The sequence below is a fragment of the Rhinolophus hipposideros genome, assembly GCF_964194185.1.
Source record: "Rhinolophus hipposideros genome assembly, chromosome: 4".
Lineage (NCBI taxonomy): Eukaryota > Metazoa > Chordata > Mammalia > Chiroptera > Rhinolophidae > Rhinolophus > Rhinolophus hipposideros.
In genome coordinates this window covers 81,964,808-81,984,824 of record NC_138050.1, presented here as the reverse complement: position 1 = coordinate 81,984,824, position 20,017 = coordinate 81,964,808, and the positions used below count along the sequence as shown (strand labels likewise).

Here is a 20,017-nt window from a genome sequence, read left to right as displayed (position 1 = left end):
CACTAGTAAAAAAAAGCAAATGATAATATAGAAAGAGCAACCTTTAAGAGTTAAAGCCTCATTTGGAGAAAGGTTTGCCTAGAAGCTTGAGAAATCATTTAAGAATAGAACTCACTAAATATACAGCCGTTTTCAGAGGGAGGAGGTAAAGCAAAAGCACACTGACATGGAAATTACTCTTTTAATCTGTTTTCAGCTTATATTACACTCTATTATTCTATGCAGACAGAGAACAAATAAACCTTTAAAAGAAAGTAACCACAGCAAATGAGTTAAGCATTTATTTACATATACTGTGTTCAATATAATGGTTTGAAAAGTAATTTATGTTATGCTCATATTCAAGTGTAATTGCCATTTTATTGGGACTGCATAGTCAAAAATCTGATTTGTATTGCAAAGGACTAACAAGATGATTAAGTTCTGTCTTCATATGTCTAATTTATGTGATTTAGATTGCAACACAAATATGAGCATATGCAATCTGTACTCATACGTACAACTACTTCCTATGTAACTACATTCTGCCAAAAGTAACTTGGCCACACACACGTTTGTATTCCCATAAGAACACTGACATCTTCTCTTCATCCTCTCGACGTATTTGAAACCAGCATGCTAAAAATGTTCAAGTCTTTGGATTTTTTTTAAGAGGCTGGAAGGAGAGAGGAAATAACAAGAGTGCCCAGCTATGTTTTAACCTCCAGTTCATGCCTTAGCACTTTTATGTAAGTATAATGTGGTTGTAGGATTTATAGACACAGAAAAGCAAACTTAAAATTTTGAAAACAACTGACAATAAAATCATGATAAACACATATTTGGCACCAATTAAAAATGCATAATTCACACAGCTAAATGATTTCTCTACTACTTCACTTCAATGGGTGCTCTCTGAACACAGCTAAGGTATACATTATGGGGTAATAAATTTTATATACGAAAGATCTATGACATATTCAAGAAAAATATGTTGCCTTATTTAGTATGCAGTATACATATTTGGCTTTCTTATTAATTGTTGTTGCCTTCTGTGTTTAGCTTGCCAATGCTAAGCAAGATAAATCCCATTGAAATGCATAGTAAACAGTTTGCTTAGGAAGTAAATTTATTTTCTGGTCCATTACAACAATAGTTGATTAAAGTATGCTGCTCCTATCCAGTTTTGAATTAATTCCTGTGAAATAAAACAAATATTTATTAAATTGTTGGCAAAACATTCCGTCAAACTGTAAAACCTGAGTAGAAAAACAAATGGCACACAATTACAGTTGACATTTAAATGAAATTTGCATTCTTAAAATATTTAACAATTATTAGAAAATACCAGATGATGTATTTTTAGGATACTTTTATGTTCAACCTCTTCTAACAGTTTTATCACAGGAAGATTTTAAAATACAATTTGAAAGACGGATCAGAGAACCAAACTGATTTGTTTTACTGACATTTTGACATAATGATACAGAAACAAGAGGATTTATTTGATATTTTTAATGAATATCTTATGGGCTGCTGAGTGCCTTACTGAACAATAGTTTTGACCAGCTGAACTCATCAATCCAGTTTGTACATTCAGACATCATAATCATTGTCCTATATAGCTCGTAATCTGGTCCACAACACATAGCTATGTAGCTGTCATAACAAATACATAATCAATTAGTATTTCTCAGTGATGAGCAAATTACTAGACTGTCAAATGGATTGCATAACCATATGCTTCTTCCATAACTAAATAATACCAGAAAATCAAAATACTATTTGTTGAGAATGACAAACGATATATTAGGTTAGTTCTTGTTTATAAGGGAAGAAAAACACTCCTTTAGAAACTGAAAAATATCAAAATTGGAGGTCCAGTGAAATAGAATCCAAGAAATTGCGAGGTGATGAAGGCCCACTGATTTACAGTAGTGAATTTATTACGTGGTACCTATATGCTGCTATTAATTCATCCACGAATCACCTACAGGTGAGGAAGTGAGGACCTTAAAAATCATATGCCACAGTATCTGATTTAAAGAAGCCCACAGACAACATAAGTGAGACAAATACAAATTAGTAAAATAAGTACAACAATAACAACACCATCTATTGAATGTTTACCATGTTTACACTAACTAGGTGCTTTTACATATATTTAATAAATTCGTGTACAAAGATTAGCCATTTCAATTACCTAGGATTAATGCCCACATTTTACAATGGAAATAACTGTGATCAAAGTATATAATCTCTAACCTATATCAGGCTGACACCCTTAATTAATCATAGGAATTCTGGTGAAAGAGCAAAGTATAATGGGAGTTTAAGGAACCCATACAAGCCTTACAGAGGAAGTGAAACAAAGCTGAGTCTTGACAAGTGGGGAACAGAAGACATTTCAGGGAAAGGGGATATATTAGGAATTAGGCTATTTCAATCTGACTGAGAACATTCATACATATATGTACACATATGTGTGAAAATACATATGTACATACGGTGCACACAAATACGAAAAATTTACTAAGAACAAGTGTACACACACAATGAGCATCAGACGATTTAAAATACGATTTTAAAAAGCTAATTCTATGAAAACGTGACTTTGAAAGACCTTTCTCATGAACTATGTCACGTTCCATCATTTAAAATTATTTCTGACATCTCTGACCCTCAGACCAAATATTTTAAAATATTTATTATTCACACATAAATCAATGAAAATACACTCACAGACAGTAGTACATGCGCACATGTACACATACACACACACAAACAGTGGTGGAAAATATGACTAGAGAGAAATTCCTGAAGCGTATGTAAATTATATAAGTTTATCTTTTTAAAAATACTCTAGAATATTCTAATGATTTTGAAAAATAATAGTGTAGCAGCCAACACATATCAAAAGCATTTTGAAAAATAATCTCAAAACTAAACTTTGCCAACTGCAGGCTTAAAAACCTACTTGGAGACATACATAAAACTAAAATACTAAAATCAGGATTAGTCTTATAAATAACATATGGATTAATCTCTATTCTAATTTTTAAGAAGTGTTCAAAAGTCAATTAACTGTCACATAATCACTGGAAGTAAGCAGGTTAAGCTCACATGTATTTCCCCAATACGTATGGGGAATGCATTTTTACATTTTAATTTAAATATAGTGTTATTCAAAAAACATCCGATTTTAAAAGTACAATCCCTTAAATTCCCTAAATTTATTTTTGAAGGTGACTAAATACATCTTGGGAGATACAGCAAGGGAAAGCTTCTGGCCAAAGAACTGAATTCAAACTGTACTCTGAGTGGGGTGGTGTCAATTCTCAGTAATAGTAGGAGACGAGGAGGAGTAACTGGTTCAAGCATGAGCAAACACACAGACTTACGAGTGCTAGGAACTGTTTTAACTACTAATTACCCTACTTGTACAGTCCTCAAAACCTTGTGACGGATGTAGTGTTATTCCTCTCATTTTACAGACATAGAAACACAGATTATCCAAATTGTAGGGTGGTGTCCAGAATATGCAAGCAATCACTTCCAAGTTAGCTATCACCCATGGACCAATCAATTATCAAGAGGTGGCTACATGAACCCCTCTTGGTCACAGGAGGGCAAGCAACTTGACAGGCATCTAGTCTTCCAACTCTCTGGAATAACCCTTTATACCTGGCAGCAGTTTTTAATGCAAGCAAATTATATGATGCGTTTTGTTTGGAGTTTCTACTGTCCTTAACAATATGCTGAATTCTTGTCGCTCACCATAAAACACTATTTGCTTGGTGAGACTCGTGTCGAAATAGATGGAGAAAGCAATATGGTCATTCTTCCTTTATTATACTGCAATACTGCCATTAACTATTATGTGCCAAGTGATAAATTAACTAACCTATCCGGGCCTCAGCTTCTTCACCTATGAAATTAAGGGGTTTGAAAAATCTTCAAGTCTCTTTCCATTTACAATATTGTGGGTCCTATGAATCCTATGTTTTAAAAATGCATAGGGTAGCCAGGCATACGCTATGCACGAGACTACATTAATATTGGTTAACCGAGTTTGCGTTCTAACTCTGAATTGCTGAACTCACGAAACTTACCCAAACTTCTCATTCCCGGTGGCCCCTAGCCTGCTCGGGGTAGGTATAAAATGGATAACTAATGTGTCAACTGTAACTTAGCACGCCACATATCTCAACTATATGGCATGAAGAGAAATGCTTAGGAGATAAAAAGGGGACAATGGAGTGAAATATTTTCACTATTTCCAAAGCTCAGCCTGTAGACACACCAGTAGCTAAACAATCCTGGGGAGTGGCCCTGGAGAATTCTGAGGGTGAGCAGGGAGGATTTCCCTTCTAAGCACAGTTCCATAAAGCACGGCATTGTAACAGAGTTTATCTGTGACTGTCAATAATTTCCTTCCCTACAGTTGTACCACAGCTACGCTGAATGCTCAGAAATGTATCTATTACTTCGTCTTGTATCATTTAAAGGAGTATATTATTTATAATACTATCGCAGCAGGAAATATATAATCCGTAAATCAGGTACATGCCAACCAATGTGGCAGGTACTTTACACGCGTGATCTCAGGTAATCCTCACTGGGGAGAGGAGATATTAACCTCTACGTTACAAGGGAAGAAATAAGAGTGTGATGGCTGCGGAATTGCACAGCCGGGATGTGAACACACTCTGTTCTTCTCATGCCATACACAGTGCCTCTCACTGGAAGCTTCTGAGCCGTGCGCTTGAGGGAAGCGCTATGCCTGAGCAAATGTCTAGTTACAGATGTGGCCAGACGTCAGGAGTGCCACCACGCACTGAAATGGCACAAACTGTCACAGCAGCATTCACTTTGTGGATCCAAGCAGCCATGGAAGAGACTGGTGTCCTCATTCACAGTTCTGACCGGGAGCCACTGCCGGTCTGAGTCTTGCGATGGCCACCGTCTGGATAGCATTTCTCCATGTATGTTCTGTAGACCGAGGGGTTTAAATTAAATAAAGTGGAGTAGAGTTCTTATTTGCCAGTGATTTTGTTTTTAATGTAGGTTTTCTCAGAGGTACAAGAACACTCCCACATACACCCCAGAAGTCTCAGGAGCCTCAGAAGGTACTGGAAAATAGCTCTCCCATTTTTGTAAGACCACAAACTGCAAACTTCACGAGAGGAACTTACGAGTATGTTTCCTTAAAATCCCCTTATTAGCTCCAGAATAATAAATGAGATTTAGCATCCTCCAGCCCTGAATTCAAATCTCAGCTTTTCTATTTCCAAATCACAGAGCCATGGCCTAGTCCCAATCTCTCTAAAATTCAGTTTTTCAACATCCACAGAAACAGCTAAAATAATGCCTACCTTGCAGTATGTTTGCTGTGTCTGGAGAATCTAAGAAATAAAATTTGCAGAAGCCATTTGACAAAAATACTAGCTATTATTAAATTATTATTTTTCTTATTGATATCAATAAATACTACTCTGGTTTTTAAAACACAGAATTAAGCAATATTAGTAGGCCATAGAATCTGCCAGATTCCAAAGAAGATCAGAAAAACAACAATACATGAACCTCTGTGGGTAGTCTACATTATTAAATCATGCTAATTTAAAGGCAAACAGATTTCCAGAAAACATACATACATACATGTCATACTCTCCTTTTATAGAGAAAGAGGAGCAACAGAAGATGGATTTATAATTTTTCATAGTAATAAGATCCATATAAACTAAAACCCACAGATGTAAAGATCATGCTGAAAATCCATCATCCAGAATTCCCGTTTATGGTGATTATTTGGCTTTATTTTTAAAAACTTAATTACTTAATATTACATCTATTCCAGAATTAGTCAGATTTTGGCTCTCAACTTCTACACTCTCCTTGATGGCCTCGTTAATATCATCGGTGTTATTCCCTTAATTATGAGGAAATCCACACTTTGATCTTTTACTATGAACTGTTAATCACTTATTCACTGAGTCAACAAGTACTTACCCTCCTTCCTCCTCTTTCCAACTAAATCCTTAGTGTTGCTAAACAGAAAGGAGGACGCTAGGTTTCAGAAAGCACAGATATCAGCACCCTAAAACAAAACTGCCATAAAAGAATGAATTCGAACCATATAAAATCTCTGCTCACTGTACCGAAGAGACTAAAAGCCAAGCAGTGCTATCAGTCCACCAGCCACGCGTCTACTGAGCATTTGAAATGTGGCTGGTCCACATTCAGTCATTCTGCAAGTGTGGAATACCCACCAGATCTGGAAGACCTTTTACCAAAAAAAGTAATTTGAATATTTCATTTATCATTTTACATTGATTACATGTTGAATTGGTACTATTGTGGCTATATCGGGTTAAATAAAATATATTACTGAATTTAATTTCACATATTTCTTTCTAACATGGCAATGAGCAACTCTAAAATGACTTAAGCTGCTTGTATTGTATTTGTAGTAAACAGTACTGGTCAAGGTCCAACACTTCAAAGCCTTGTACACCAGAATGGGAATTTTCTTAGCTTCTCATTGTATTTTATATAGAACTTAATGACATGTCTACTTTGTCCACTAAACTCCCAGAAGATAATTTTCTTGTTTAACCTAGCATTTAATGCATCTGGATGTAAATGCATCACAACATGTACTGGTAATTGAGCACATTCTTTACCTCCTTAGAGAGTGATAATTGTAAAGATTGAATTTGGTGTATGCTGGTTTCTGATTTTTATCTTACCAGATTATCTTTGAAAACTCTGCAAAGTGAGCTCAAAAATGTTGTGTGTGTCTTCCAAAAAGCACAGTCACTCATGCACATCTATGCCTGAACTCAAGTGTCAAGGGCTTTACATAATCCTCATAGTCTATTAAAACTAAAAGATTCCCGGAGGACCAGAAATGTAACCTAACGTTCACTGTTATGTCCTGAAGCATAGCTGTATATAAATTGATAAAATAAAATGTAGCCTATTCTGCATCACATATCCACTCCTGCTGATGGGAAATGCATTGGACAAAATATACATCATTAAATTGAACACAGCTAGTATGTTATGTTACAACACCACTTGGAAACTCAAGCCAAACAATCCTCATAAATTTCAAAATGTCAAACCTACTGACAATAACATTTTCATCTATTCTGTGTCTTACTGCTGCTCCTTGTATGTTGCTCTTCAGGCATTCTTCTGAATAACTAAATTTCATTAACAGAGTTTATAATTTTCATATTGTACAAAAGAGGTGAAGGAATTCATTGTACATTTACAGAATTTTGCGGCTCTTTTGTAAACATTTAACAGCACCTAAAAAACAACCACACATTATAAGTTATACTAGCCCCCATTGTTTTCATGGAGTTACACGCAAAGAAAATTTTTTCAATCACGTGACTTCTACCAACACCTCCTTCCTTCTGGGCTCCAGTCAGACGCACTTTATGAGCGAGAATGCTGCCAGTCTGGATCCATCCCTATCAGGCAACAGAAGCAGGGCTATGCTCGACAGATACTGCTTCGCTGACAAATTAAAACCTTGGACATCAGACAGAGGATCCACCTGGTTAAAGAGCATGTGGATTTAATACTTCTGAGTCTACAGAAGGCCTTTACTAGAGGACAGTTCTCCACAAGAACTAAACATAAACACAAGAGAGGCAAAGGATTCCTGGAACCCACAACCCTGAGGCACCCTGGGGGTGCAGGGCCACGCATGAAGTTACCAAAAGGATAATTCAGTGCTTCCCAACCTTTATCACCTCACCCTCCATGGTCTGAGGAAATCAGTACTATCACAGCATACGTATAACCCACTCACAGTACATCAACTGGGTAGCTCTGGGCTCATTAACTTAGGGAGCTACAAATCTAAATGCTAACAGGAGCCGGGAGGCTGAAACAGAGGCGTGCAGCCAGCCAAAATAAGGCTGGAAACAGCAGGGACAAGGAACGCCCTCTGCCAAGGGCCAGTGCGACTCAGCTTCTGACAACAGATGCCCTGTAGCTATATTCAAGTGAAATGAAGTTAGTACCCACTGATGGAATCTGCTAATTTTTAAAATATTGGCTGTACCGCTGTACTGACAAGAACCAAAACAAAACTACTGTCCACACAAGCCGATTCATGATATGTGTTGTATTGTCTGGCCTTCAGATGCAAAATGTGTAGGAGGACAAGGAAATTACATACTAGAGACCCTAGATTTACCTGGGCCTTTCAATGGTGTGCCAGGAGAAACATAAACGCATATGATAAAACATGGTGCTTCTTATGAAGCATCAATTTTACGTGCAGGTTTTTCTTTTTTTTGAGAATCTGTATTAAAAGAAACAGTATGTTATGAATACAGTTTAAAAAAATCGCAGATGTTAAGTAAAACAAGAGGGTCAGAATAGATTTGCTGCACGCAGCAGGCTACTGTCGACCACACACCTGGATTAGTTTCCTTTTCTGAGGAAAAGTTTGACAAGTAAGCTATTGGGCAACTCTTTGAGGGGACGGGTAACTCTTAAACTAGCTCTGAATAAAATAAAATTGCCAAGTATCCTTACATAGTTTGAATTACTCATCAGCTCAGACCTGCTTAGAGTGCTAATTTAAATATAATTTGCATTGTTCTAGAAGGCCCCTGGAACACTGCATTTCAGCAGTAAAGGCCTGCCAGCCCCGTGGGCACAGGGGCACCCCAGTAACACAACAATATATTTGCCCATTCTAGGCCAATAAACAGTTTTCTTCATGTGTTCTGCATTTGTTTACTGGCAATGAATAAAACATTAAAATTGCTCTTTGGAATATAAAGCACTGTAATTCTTGCAAATGATAAAGTTATTCCGGCTGTAGTATAGGGTACTAAGGCTGTTATTTATAGAATAAAACCCATTATCACTACTCAAATATTGAACAAGAAGAGTTTGTATTCAAAGATAAAATTGCCACAGGGGACTTGATATAGAAAATATGGCTGGGGAGATATGGGATGTATATTAAAATTTATATACTGAAAAGAAAAAAAATGTATTTAACAGGTATCTTTAATATTCCAGTAGCATCAACTAGAATTGTTAAAATTATAGTTGCTGACATTTCAATTATCACCTATTTTTCAGTGCCTTAAATTCAATCCAAAAATTTTCTGCAGGCCCAAAAGCAATGTACTTTACAAGGTCTCAGTATGCAAATGATTTTTTTGTTGGTGTTCATTCAGCATGTTGAAACTTTCAGGAAAAAGACCAAAGGCAAATGTACAGGTTTTCCTCCCAGGACCACCAAATTTTGAAATGAACATAGTAGGGATTTAAGACAATGTTTTTCCAAGTGAGGTAGAGAGTTTAAGAGTGTGACATGGGTATTTAAATAATAAATGGTGGAGTCAGGAATCAAACCAAGCATTTTGACACAAGACTCTGTGCTCTTAGCTACTATAGTTTATTGCCTTTTCATTTTCACAAGGGGATGGAAGTATTTTTATATATAACAGTTTATAGATCGTATTAGTATAGTATATATACTATTTTATAATATACCTACAATTTAAAAAAATGTTAGACAATTTCATTCTTATCATCTATTCCGGTATCTTACAACTCTTACTGTTATGATATACAGATCCATATCTAACGTAAAGCTACTGTAACCCTCAATGCAATTACAATTTTACATATAATTCTTTGGGTAATAGTTGAAGTTCCAAATAGATCATATTTTCAGTGGGCACAGGGGCATTCTAGGGCTGAACGAAGCTACTTAGCCTCCCTAGGACCCAGTTTTCTCAAATATAAAACAGCAGTAACAGTGACTACATCATAGGATGGCAATAGGAATTAAGTGAAATAACGCAAGTAAAGTGTTTAGCAGTGCCCGGCACACCAGAAACACTCCATAAATATTAGTTATTATTATCATTGCTGTTGTTAATTTTCCCACCCTCGTGTCCTTGTGATTTACATGGGCTTTGGCACATTAAATAAATGAATGAGTACTTTAAGACTTTTTAAACCACCACCACCACCCCTCCATACACAGGCAAACACACCCTTTTGCTCCATAGGCATTGCTATCTCACAAACATGACTTTGTTTCCTCTACCTAAAACACTATTCCCCATACTCATTTTCATCTGGCTAACACCAACTTTTCATCTAAGTTTTGGCTCCTTTTCTTGTTTTATGGGAAGTCTTTTCTTAAAACTATTATTCACCCTTGCTTATGCTTTTTCACTGGGCTCTCTTCTTGACACTAATTATCAAAGCACTCAATACCAAGTCTTCTTGCAGTCGTTTTACTTGTCTAATATCCCACTAGAGTACAAACGCTTTTAAGCAGACACTGTCTTTTTACCACTATAAAGGTATAGAACATAAGAGATGTTTGATAAACATTTGTTAAACAAATAAACAACATATTTCTGAGTCACTTTTCCATGAGTCTCACTTCCTCATCAGGTGAAATACTGGACTTAGGATTTGGTTCAATTTTATAAATGAACAAACAAGGAAAAAGTGAAAAAAAGAAAAAGTTGTTTTTTTTAATGGACCAAAATACCTTGACAAGTTCCTCCCAAAACATGGTCAAATAGCCACTAACATATGAAAGATATGCATCAACACTAGTCATTAGAAAAGTGTGAATTAAAGCCACCAGGAGACAACAATACACAGCCATCAGAAAGGCAAAACTAGAGAGCAAAAAAATATGGAAATAACGACAAATGGGGCATGTGCAATTTTCATGTAATGTTGATAAACGTCTAAATTGGTACAGTCACTTAAGAAAACTGTTTGGCAGTATCTCCTAACATAAAAATATATTCCTTAAGATTCAGCAATTCTACTTCTAGAAATATGCTACACAGAAATTTGTACATATGTCCCCCCAAAGGCATTTACAAGAATATTCATAGCAGCTAAATATGAGAAACGTCCATCAACAGTAAAATGGATAAAGAAATCTGTGGAAGCTTTTTGATATATTCATACAGTGGAATATCATACAGCAATAAAAAAGAATATGGTTGAATCTCAAAAACATAATGTTGAGTGACAAAAGCCAGACAAGGGGACGTGTTGTACCCCTGTGGTGTTCAGGCACAGGCAGTCATCTGTGGTGATGGAGATGAGATAGCAGTTGACACTCGTGTGAGTGACTGTTGGTAATGTTTTATGACATAACATTGAGCGTATACATTCACTTTGTGGAAGTTCATCCATTTGTACATTTGTTATATGTGCATTTTTCTGCAAGTGAACTGTATTCTGGTGAAAACGTGAACTAAAAATAAGTGAACACATAAATGCCCTCAAACTAAAAACAACAACAACAATAGAAAGTCAACATAGATGATTCATAGAAGTACAGGAAGTCTGAAATCCTCTGAACATGACTAGTCACTTGCTTTTATTTGAGATCTCATTTGATTGTATTTCTAACTGTTCTCTTTATTGGGAAATTCTATTTTAATCTATTTGCTAAATATAGACTATATACACACAGGTTTAGCATAGCCATAAAAAAGGATGGAAGAGCAGAAATGAGCTTATTATCATTTCATTAATAGAAATAGAAGTAAAAAAGGAAAGCCATTTTCCTTAGATAAGCTGGCAAATGTCTGCAGCGATATCAATGATACGCACACGTATTTACTTTTAGACTTACACATACACCTCAAACAAATGGTCTGAGTTGGAAGTAATTAGCCAAGGAGCAGTGAAGACATGGAAAAGCCGGGGCCTGCCATATCAGATTGTCCACTCTCAGAGAAGCAAAGAGGGTGAAGCATCAGAGCACACAGTCCCAGAGCTGTCACCAAGGGTCACTGCTGACTCTGCTACAGACGGGGAGGGTACAGGGGGCACCGGATTATTCAGAGGTGCCTGTCAGCTATGTGTTACCTTCCAGAACACTGTCATAGGAGAATGTGAGAAAGGAGGGTTGGAACAACCAGGGCCATGAGAAACCCTTTAAAAGTCCTCATCATGGTTGCCTGCTACTTTTTTTCAATTAAAAAAAGTATCAAGGCAACAACCATCTTCAGTCAGTGAAACTTCAAGGGCAGTTTACCAATTTTAAATTAGTAATAACGTTGCTACACCATGAATTCTTCATTTTCAAACCCTTGCTCATGAGAAATTTTTCAGGATCTCCCATACCTCTCTTCTCCCTCCCTCCTTGCAGTTACTCTGCTTTCTTATGCATAATACATGGCTAATTATCTACAGCAAAAGTGACTTAAGATGCAGAAATGCCCTATGGGGGAGCTTACCATTGCTGAAACGGTATGCAAAATAAATCCACACTATAATTTCAACAAGGCAAAATCACCTTTGGGAAGGGTCACTGTTCAAACTGTTCATAAATGTAGTTTTTACCAGATATGCTATTTCTGTTTTACTGGAAATTATGTTTAACTCCATCACATTCAAATATTTAGGCAGCATCTTAGTCTTGTCATAAATGATTCAGAAAGATCACTTTGAAAAGGCACATCATGTTTTTGTTTTTTTTCTGATGAATCTGTTAACTCTCCATGTGAAGATTTCAAACTGAAAAGAAATTTTTAGCTATACAATAACTGAATTTAATTCCATTTCATTGTAACTTTTTTTGGATAACAAATATATCCATCATAAATCAGTACAATTATTATAGAATTATCACAGAGAGACAGCAGTTTCCATTTATGGTGTTCATGTTGAAAATTAGATTTCTCCACCAAGAAACTTACTCATAAAAGGTATTTTTAACTTACAAGTCCCTTGCAATTAAAGATCTATATGTTTAAATAAAAGTAGGAAACAGATCGATAATAGCTGCAACGCTTTTTGGCATTAGACTGAGAAATAACATTTCTTCTTCTCTAGGAAATGTCTTTTTCTTACGAAAAATGCTTCCAATTTTAATATTTTAAGAAGATAAAAAATCTGCTCCTTTAACTATTTCGTCAACAAAAGCAAAATGGAATTGCCCAGACTACAAACCACTCAGAACCTCTCTGGTGTTTTCTTTCAGCTCCCTCTGTAATAGTGACAATAAACTCCATCTATGGTCTCTGTGCTCATCTGCTCTCGTGGCTCAGTGTCAAGGCCTGCATGTTAAATGTAACTGTCAGGCAGTCATAACATCTCAACAATCCCATCCTCTTTTGGGATCCAACATAAAATGACATTCTGTTGAGTGGGAAATCCCAGGGCCTATGGCCACGTCTTAAAGGGGTCTGACAAGCTGGGAAAGAAAAATGCAGCCTGCCTTTACAATGAGATCATTCTTACATGGAATTTGATTGTACAGGAGATTCTACAATCCTCACATTTCTAGTCGCCAAAATATCTTTTAGTGTATACATACTTCAAGAAGCAATGTCAAAAATTTTATTTCACACTTTTTAAAATGATGCAGTACTCCTGGACTAAAGAAAGCAACTGCTTTCCACAGAAACACAGAGAAGGCTGGCAGTCCCCGCCAGTAATGGATTCAGGCAATCTCTACTCCCAGTCAGCCTATCACCACTCTGCTGAGGAAAAAAGATGGGCACCCTCATTACTACAGGGCCAGTCCCACGAAGATGGTAACAGCACTGAACAGAGGCCTACTGCATCACTCTCCGCTTCTTAGCATGGCGAGGACACTTGACAAAATGCAATGATTTAGAATACACTCCAATTTTTAAGGAAGTCAGTGTTATAGTTAGAAACAGGATTAATGAAAACTCTTAAGACCCATGCTTTCTGAGATTTATAATCAGGTGGAAATAGAGAAAAAGCAGATCAAAGAAGTGTTTAGAGTCTCCCATCAAAATATGGAATGAGAAAAAAGATTTTAATGCCTGCCACTTCCTTTGCAATTGTGGAGAAAGATGACTGACGACTTTGTTTTTTCATTACCATCAAGATCTGAACCTTTTCAAGTCAGCTACTACATAATTGTATCAAATAAATCCTACCTTGGAGAAAAGGTGGTTTCAGGTAAAGGATATACAGAGAAAAAGGAGGCGAAAGAAAAAAAGCAGTGTAAAGTCACTCAAAAAGAGCAGTTGGTGCCATGAATAAAATCAGTTTGATTTGTTAGAATTACGTTCATAAAATTGCTACTCACATCTGGATTGATCAGACATTGGACTTGATAGTATCACTTTTCTTATCAAGAATAAAAAGAGATGACTTAATATAATAAATCCTATTCTATTAAATATACTTCAGTTTAAGGCAACAAGGGTCATGGAAGTTGACAGTTGATGGTAATTCCATGTCTCCAAGAAACTTTCAATAGAAGAGGCTCCAAGCAGGATAGGATGCGCTTGAGATCTTGATACAGGAGATTCTGTTAAGTGAATGCCTGGGATGAGCAGGGAGGAAAAGGAGGGAGGGGGCAGGGAGGGCGGGAGGAAATGAGGTAAATACAATAGAAACATCAGCTTTGGTGTACCATCCAGAGCAGGGTTGGAACTGAGGACTACAGGCATGTAGGAGCTGACTGTGTACATCTCTACACAACCCTGTAACTACACTTTTGTAGCTTGAAATCTATTACGGTCAGTGTGTGTATGTCAAGGAAATCAGCAAATGCAACAAGTCGGGGCTTTTTTTTCAGAAAGCCATTTACCAGTATGCCACTGGTTAGATCTACATTACAAGGCTCAGGGTCAGTCTCCTACCAGTAAAATGGAAGTGCTATCATCTCCCTCAAAGGAGTCATATGAAAATTAAATGCAATAATGCAAGAGTGCTTCGTGGACACACAAGACGCACAGACAGCTATGACTATCATTACTTTCAAGAGTTAGCCATCAAGCATCCACGCAGAAAAGCATCCCAGAGAACCTCAGCAATAAGAAGGTCTCTGAAAGGCAGCGCTGGCCAGACCACAGGCTTCAGAGGCTGAACAGTAGTCGCCAGAGCAGTTGTGGAGTTCAAAAACAAAACAAAACAGAAAAGCTAGTTAGGGTCAACAGGAGGCTGGCAAACATGCAAACTTGACAGGGAAACCAACACAAAATGAAGTCAATACAGCGGCATTCATACCAAGCCCTGTATATGAAACAAACATGCGTGACACCTGATGTTTTTTTGTCTTCTTCGATCGTTTAAATGCACTGTTACTATGTAGGAAACGGCAATGGGATACCAGAAATAAGACACTAGGCACAGCAGAGGTATTGAAAACAACCTTGCTCTCAGTCAGCAGCCCGAAAGGCACAACCCAAACACCAATTCTACATAGAAAAAGGTGCATCGCAAGACCTGGAGGAATGAGACCATCACGTAATACAATGGTGAGGCTCACTGCAAAAGGAATTTCAGAAAGGAATAGAACGTATTGCGTATTTCAATGTGCAAAGGAAAGTGATTCCCTAAGTAACTGCACATAGCTTCAGCGGCACACAAATGAAGTCCCCTCTGCCCAGACTCAATGGACTGTCCCCACACTCAGGCTTAAACAGCCTCCAGCCCCCACAGCACCTCTTTGCTTCCCCACTTCCTCTAGGTGGCATTTTCCTGTTCTGCTCCTTCGCACTGCAGAATCTATTCATCTTCCATACTTCCACTTTAAACTTTCAGTCTCGGCTCCTTAATGTGGGTCCAAGACAGGTTTTCCAACAGCAGAAAAGGCAATGGTAACAAAGGAGGGAAAGGGATAAATCTGAAAAACCCACTAACCCCTACCCCAGCCCAGATGCAGCCACTGTTGACCACTCACCACTCCAATCCCCCCAACACACACATAAATCATTGGTCCCCTTTTCCAAAGATGTCCAGGAAAGCCTTATACTGTGAAAAAGGAAGGCTACTATTTTGTCTTGCTGCACCTACTATTAATCTAAATCTATCCATTACATACCTACATACCAAAAAAAAAAATAAACCTCAAAAAGTTTAAAAATTTAGGTATCCCAGCTATTTATTGGAATATAAACACCTTTAGACCAATATCTCTCAACTTTGGCTGTACATTAGAATTCCCTTGGAGATGTTAAAACTCCCTCTGAGACATCTTAACTCCCGACCAATGACAAGAGAAACTCTGGAGTCCACATTTAAGCACCAGTATGTTTTTAGTCACCCAGGTGATTCCAGGGTGTGGCCAGGGCTGAGAACCACCCCAGGGTTCTTACTCCTTGCTAAATTTATACCAGTGATTCCCAGCCCTAATTTCGTAGTATTGCCAGGTTACCTTGGGAAGCTTTTAAACATACAATGCCCAGGCACCATCCTAAACCAATTAAATTAGAATTTGAGGGGAGACGGAGAAGGGGGAGGCGGTAGGGCCCTGGAATAGAAAGGCTTTCCCACAAGTTACTAAACTAAAGCTATGGTTGAAACTGACGCTTTTCAACTATAGATCCACAGGTTAGGTTTGGGAATTCTGTAACTATTATAACTTTCCCTATTTTATATTCCACTTTTATAGTATTTCTAGTAGTATTAACCCTTAGGGAACCTAAAAATTACTAAAATGCTTGCCTCGAGAATAGACTTGCAGTAAAGAAGCTCAGGACTGTTCTTTTCTGTTTACTTGCATGTGTGTGAGCTTCCTAAGGCTGCTGCAATAAAGTACCACAAACTACTACATTTTGCTGTGTATAATGCACACTCTTTTTGCGCAAATTTGTGAGGGGAAAATAAGGATGTGCATTATACATGGGTGGTACTCATTCCGTATCGTAATACATGCTAAAATTCCTTCATAATATAAAAAACAAGTACCTAAATATAAACAAATAAAAATTTGAATGAAAAAATTAAAACAAAAGATTTTTTTTCCCCTGAACGTATGGGCCAAAAACGTGGGCACCCAGTACACACGGGATCACATTATACATGGCAAAATACAGTCGATGGTTTAGAACAGATACTTAGTCTCGCATAGTTCTGGAGTGTACAAGTCCAAGATCAAGTTGGGAGGGCCATGCTCTCTCTAAAGGCTGCCGGGGAGAATGTGTTTCACGCCTTCTTGCTTTCTAGTGTTGCCAGCAATCCTTGGCCTTCTTCGCCTTGAAGACACATGACTTAGGTCATTACATGCTCTTCTCCCTATGTGTCTGCATCGCTGGGTCTCTTCTCTTAAAAGGACACCAGTCATACTGGATTAAGGACCCACCCTTCTCCAGTACGACCTCATCTTAACCAATTACTTCTGCAACAACCCTACTTCCAAATAAGGTCATATTCTGAGGTTCCAAGAAGGACATGAATTTTAGGGGGACACCATTCAATCCAGTACAGCAGGAAAGAGGAGAGAAAAAAAAGCAACTATGGTCAGATGCATCAGGTGTTGATTGTGAACAAGTAGTAGAATAGCCAAGTTCCTGGGGACCTCAAAGAAAATGAAGGGGTATGTGAAACAGAGCTAGTATTAAGAGTGTCCATAAAAGATAACCTGGAAAGAGACTCTGAGCCCTAACCGTTTGTCACCAACAGTGCAACTAAACCTCTATTCCAGCTTCCAGCCTCTGAAATATCAAGTTGCCTATGGCTTATTATACCTTTTAGATCCATATTTCTGCTGTCAGAGTTATAGCAACGCTCCTAAAAATTCATACGAAAACTCAAGCCATTCCCAACAGCTATACTGTCACATACAGGGTTATAACAGGAGAATCAGACTCTACCCAGGCGTTCCTTAGAGAAGAAACGTGCTCTGTAGAATCAACCACCTCTAACAAGAACATATTTCAGGGAAAATATAATTCAGGGAAAAGATGGTAAATCCCAAGTTTACATTCTAACAAATACTCATCGAATAATAACTGCTCCATCATTCAGCACATTGGTTACCCATCAAATAGTCTGGCTATTTAATTGACTTCACAAGCTATAGTTAGCACAGAAGTTTTGTTCCTAAGAACCAAATAAAAGAATACATGGATCATTTGGTCATGCTCAAAAACTTCTTTGGGATGCTCTAAAAGCCCCATGATAATAGCAGCATTATTGATCACAGCCAAGAGAGAGAAAAAGAGAACACATAATGAATATATGTATTACAAAAACTTTTTGATCCAAGTCATACTTCCATAGGCACAAATTAGTTTGGTCCCCTATTTCATCTTTGGCCTTACGTATCCAATAAAATAACGGGCAAGATAAAAAAAGTCAGTGTTGTTCATTTAAACACTATTTTAAGGGAGCCGGGTAGAATCATTTATTGTAGCCAAATCTTGTTTTTATGAATGAAAGTGCATTAAGGAAGGAAAAAGGGGGGGGGGAACCTCTCTAAAACATAGACAATTAGGAGAAACTCCAAGTAATCAAGTAGATTTTTACTGATTAAATTACTTTGGTTTCAATCGAGTTCAAATATTTGCGACTACAGAAAGCAGCATGCACCTCCTCGGTACTTTTCAAACTTTAATAACTCACTGTTCCCCTAACTACATTAAGATCTCAACATAAATAAGGCAGAAGAAATCTCCCTTTGCAACACATCTCAGAGAGGAAGCAATCTCTTCTATTTTCTAGGCTGATATTTACTTTGATCTTTTACAAACCCTTTCAGGTAACAATTTACATATAATAGAGTGTAAAGCATGCAGACTCCCTTGGGAATTTTAGATAGCCTTAGACATCATGTACAAATGCAGATAAACTGAAAACACAAGGGGGCTGTATATTGCTTGCCTTACTTGGTTTCCTAGCAGTGTTTTAAAGTACAGGTAAGGAAATAAATCCTTCAATTTCGCTGTGATACTTGGAAAGAAGCTTAAAGCAGTTTAATAACTGGAGGAGGATTAAATCATACTTCTTAAAAAAAACAAAACACAAAATCAAAGATGGAAAAAGGAAGTGCCTTTATGCAAACACCATTACTTCCCAACTACTTTTGGTTTTCTGAGAAGAGAAATTTCTGTTGCTAATCCACTCAGATGAACTGTTCAAATACACTTGACACCCTATTTACTGTTGTCTTCAAAGTGATTCTGAAGGTTCTTAACTGTGCTAGTAACTGGTTATGAACATTAGTAAGTGACACATGTAAGTTATACACATTGGACATGTTGTTCTCCACAATTAAAAGTGAAATCAATGAGTAGTCTCAGCAGATGCAAAGGTTCTGGTACCTCATTGTCATAGGCTTATCTAGCCCACAGAAATAATTTACATATATTGAGCACGAAGGATACACCGGGAATTCAGAATGCCAAGTTTATGCTCTGCCCTTTCGTAAACAAGTATCATTATCATAAATACAAAATAATGTAGATTATATCATCAATCAGTAAAGCAAAATGTAATGAGTTAGACTGACCTGATGAGTAACTAAATGACTGTAAATGAAGAGACCGAGGAGATAGATCAGGCATCTAATTTGATTACTGCCATATATAAGTAATCACTCCTCTAGCGTCCCTGTAACAGAAAGAAAACACTATTTGGAAAAATACAAACGGTACTTCCTTAAATCATTTACACTTGCTAAGATTTTTCTAGTTAAACAGCTGAATTTTCAGTACCCTTACTCAAACCTTGACTTTATTCATAACCATAATCTATGCCAACTGAAATGTAGCCACAATTTTCAATTTCATATTTTTATTATAAAATTATTATAAATGATTGGAATGCAAATACAACCCATGAAAACATTATCTTTGCTTTAAGGCCTTGAGATTTAAAAAAATCTCAACGTTAGAGAAAAAAACAGGTTTAAAAAAACTTGGCAACAGTTCAACTACCAAACTACATCTGTAAAAAATAAAGAAAGGTGAAAGAGGAAAGAAAATCAGTTATTTTAATTCCAAAACAACGTGAAAGATTGGCAGATCAACTTCTTTTCAGCTTTATCCTTCTCTACTAAAACTTTATATAATTCCCCTTGAGGCTTAAATTATACAGTGAATAAAAATTACCTTAAATTATACACTTAAAAATGGCTAGAAAGTCAATTTTATGTCGTGTATATTTCACAATTAAAAAATAAAAATAAAGTGATAGGTAGAGGTTCTACTATTCATAAAATAAGGAAGGGGCAGTGTTCATCTTTGTAACTTACATATGATGCACTGATTTCAAAGTTAGATACAGTCGTATG

At 37.0% G+C, this 20,017-nt stretch overlaps 1 protein-coding gene across 6 annotated transcripts in view; it reads right to left on the bottom strand.

Annotated features, from left to right (window-relative positions):
- The window catches only part of KLF12 (KLF transcription factor 12), a 566,208-nt gene that overhangs the window by 288,123 nt on the left and 258,068 nt on the right, over positions 1 to 20,017 (bottom strand). The window contains exon 2 of one of the 6 annotated variants that reach the window (XM_081045623.1): positions 19,235 to 19,335. The exons of the other annotated variants lie outside the window; for them this stretch is intronic. The gene's annotated coding sequence lies outside the window, so the exon portion shown is untranslated. The remainder of the gene's footprint in view (positions 1 to 19,234; positions 19,336 to 20,017) is intronic. 6 annotated transcript variants of the gene reach the window in all.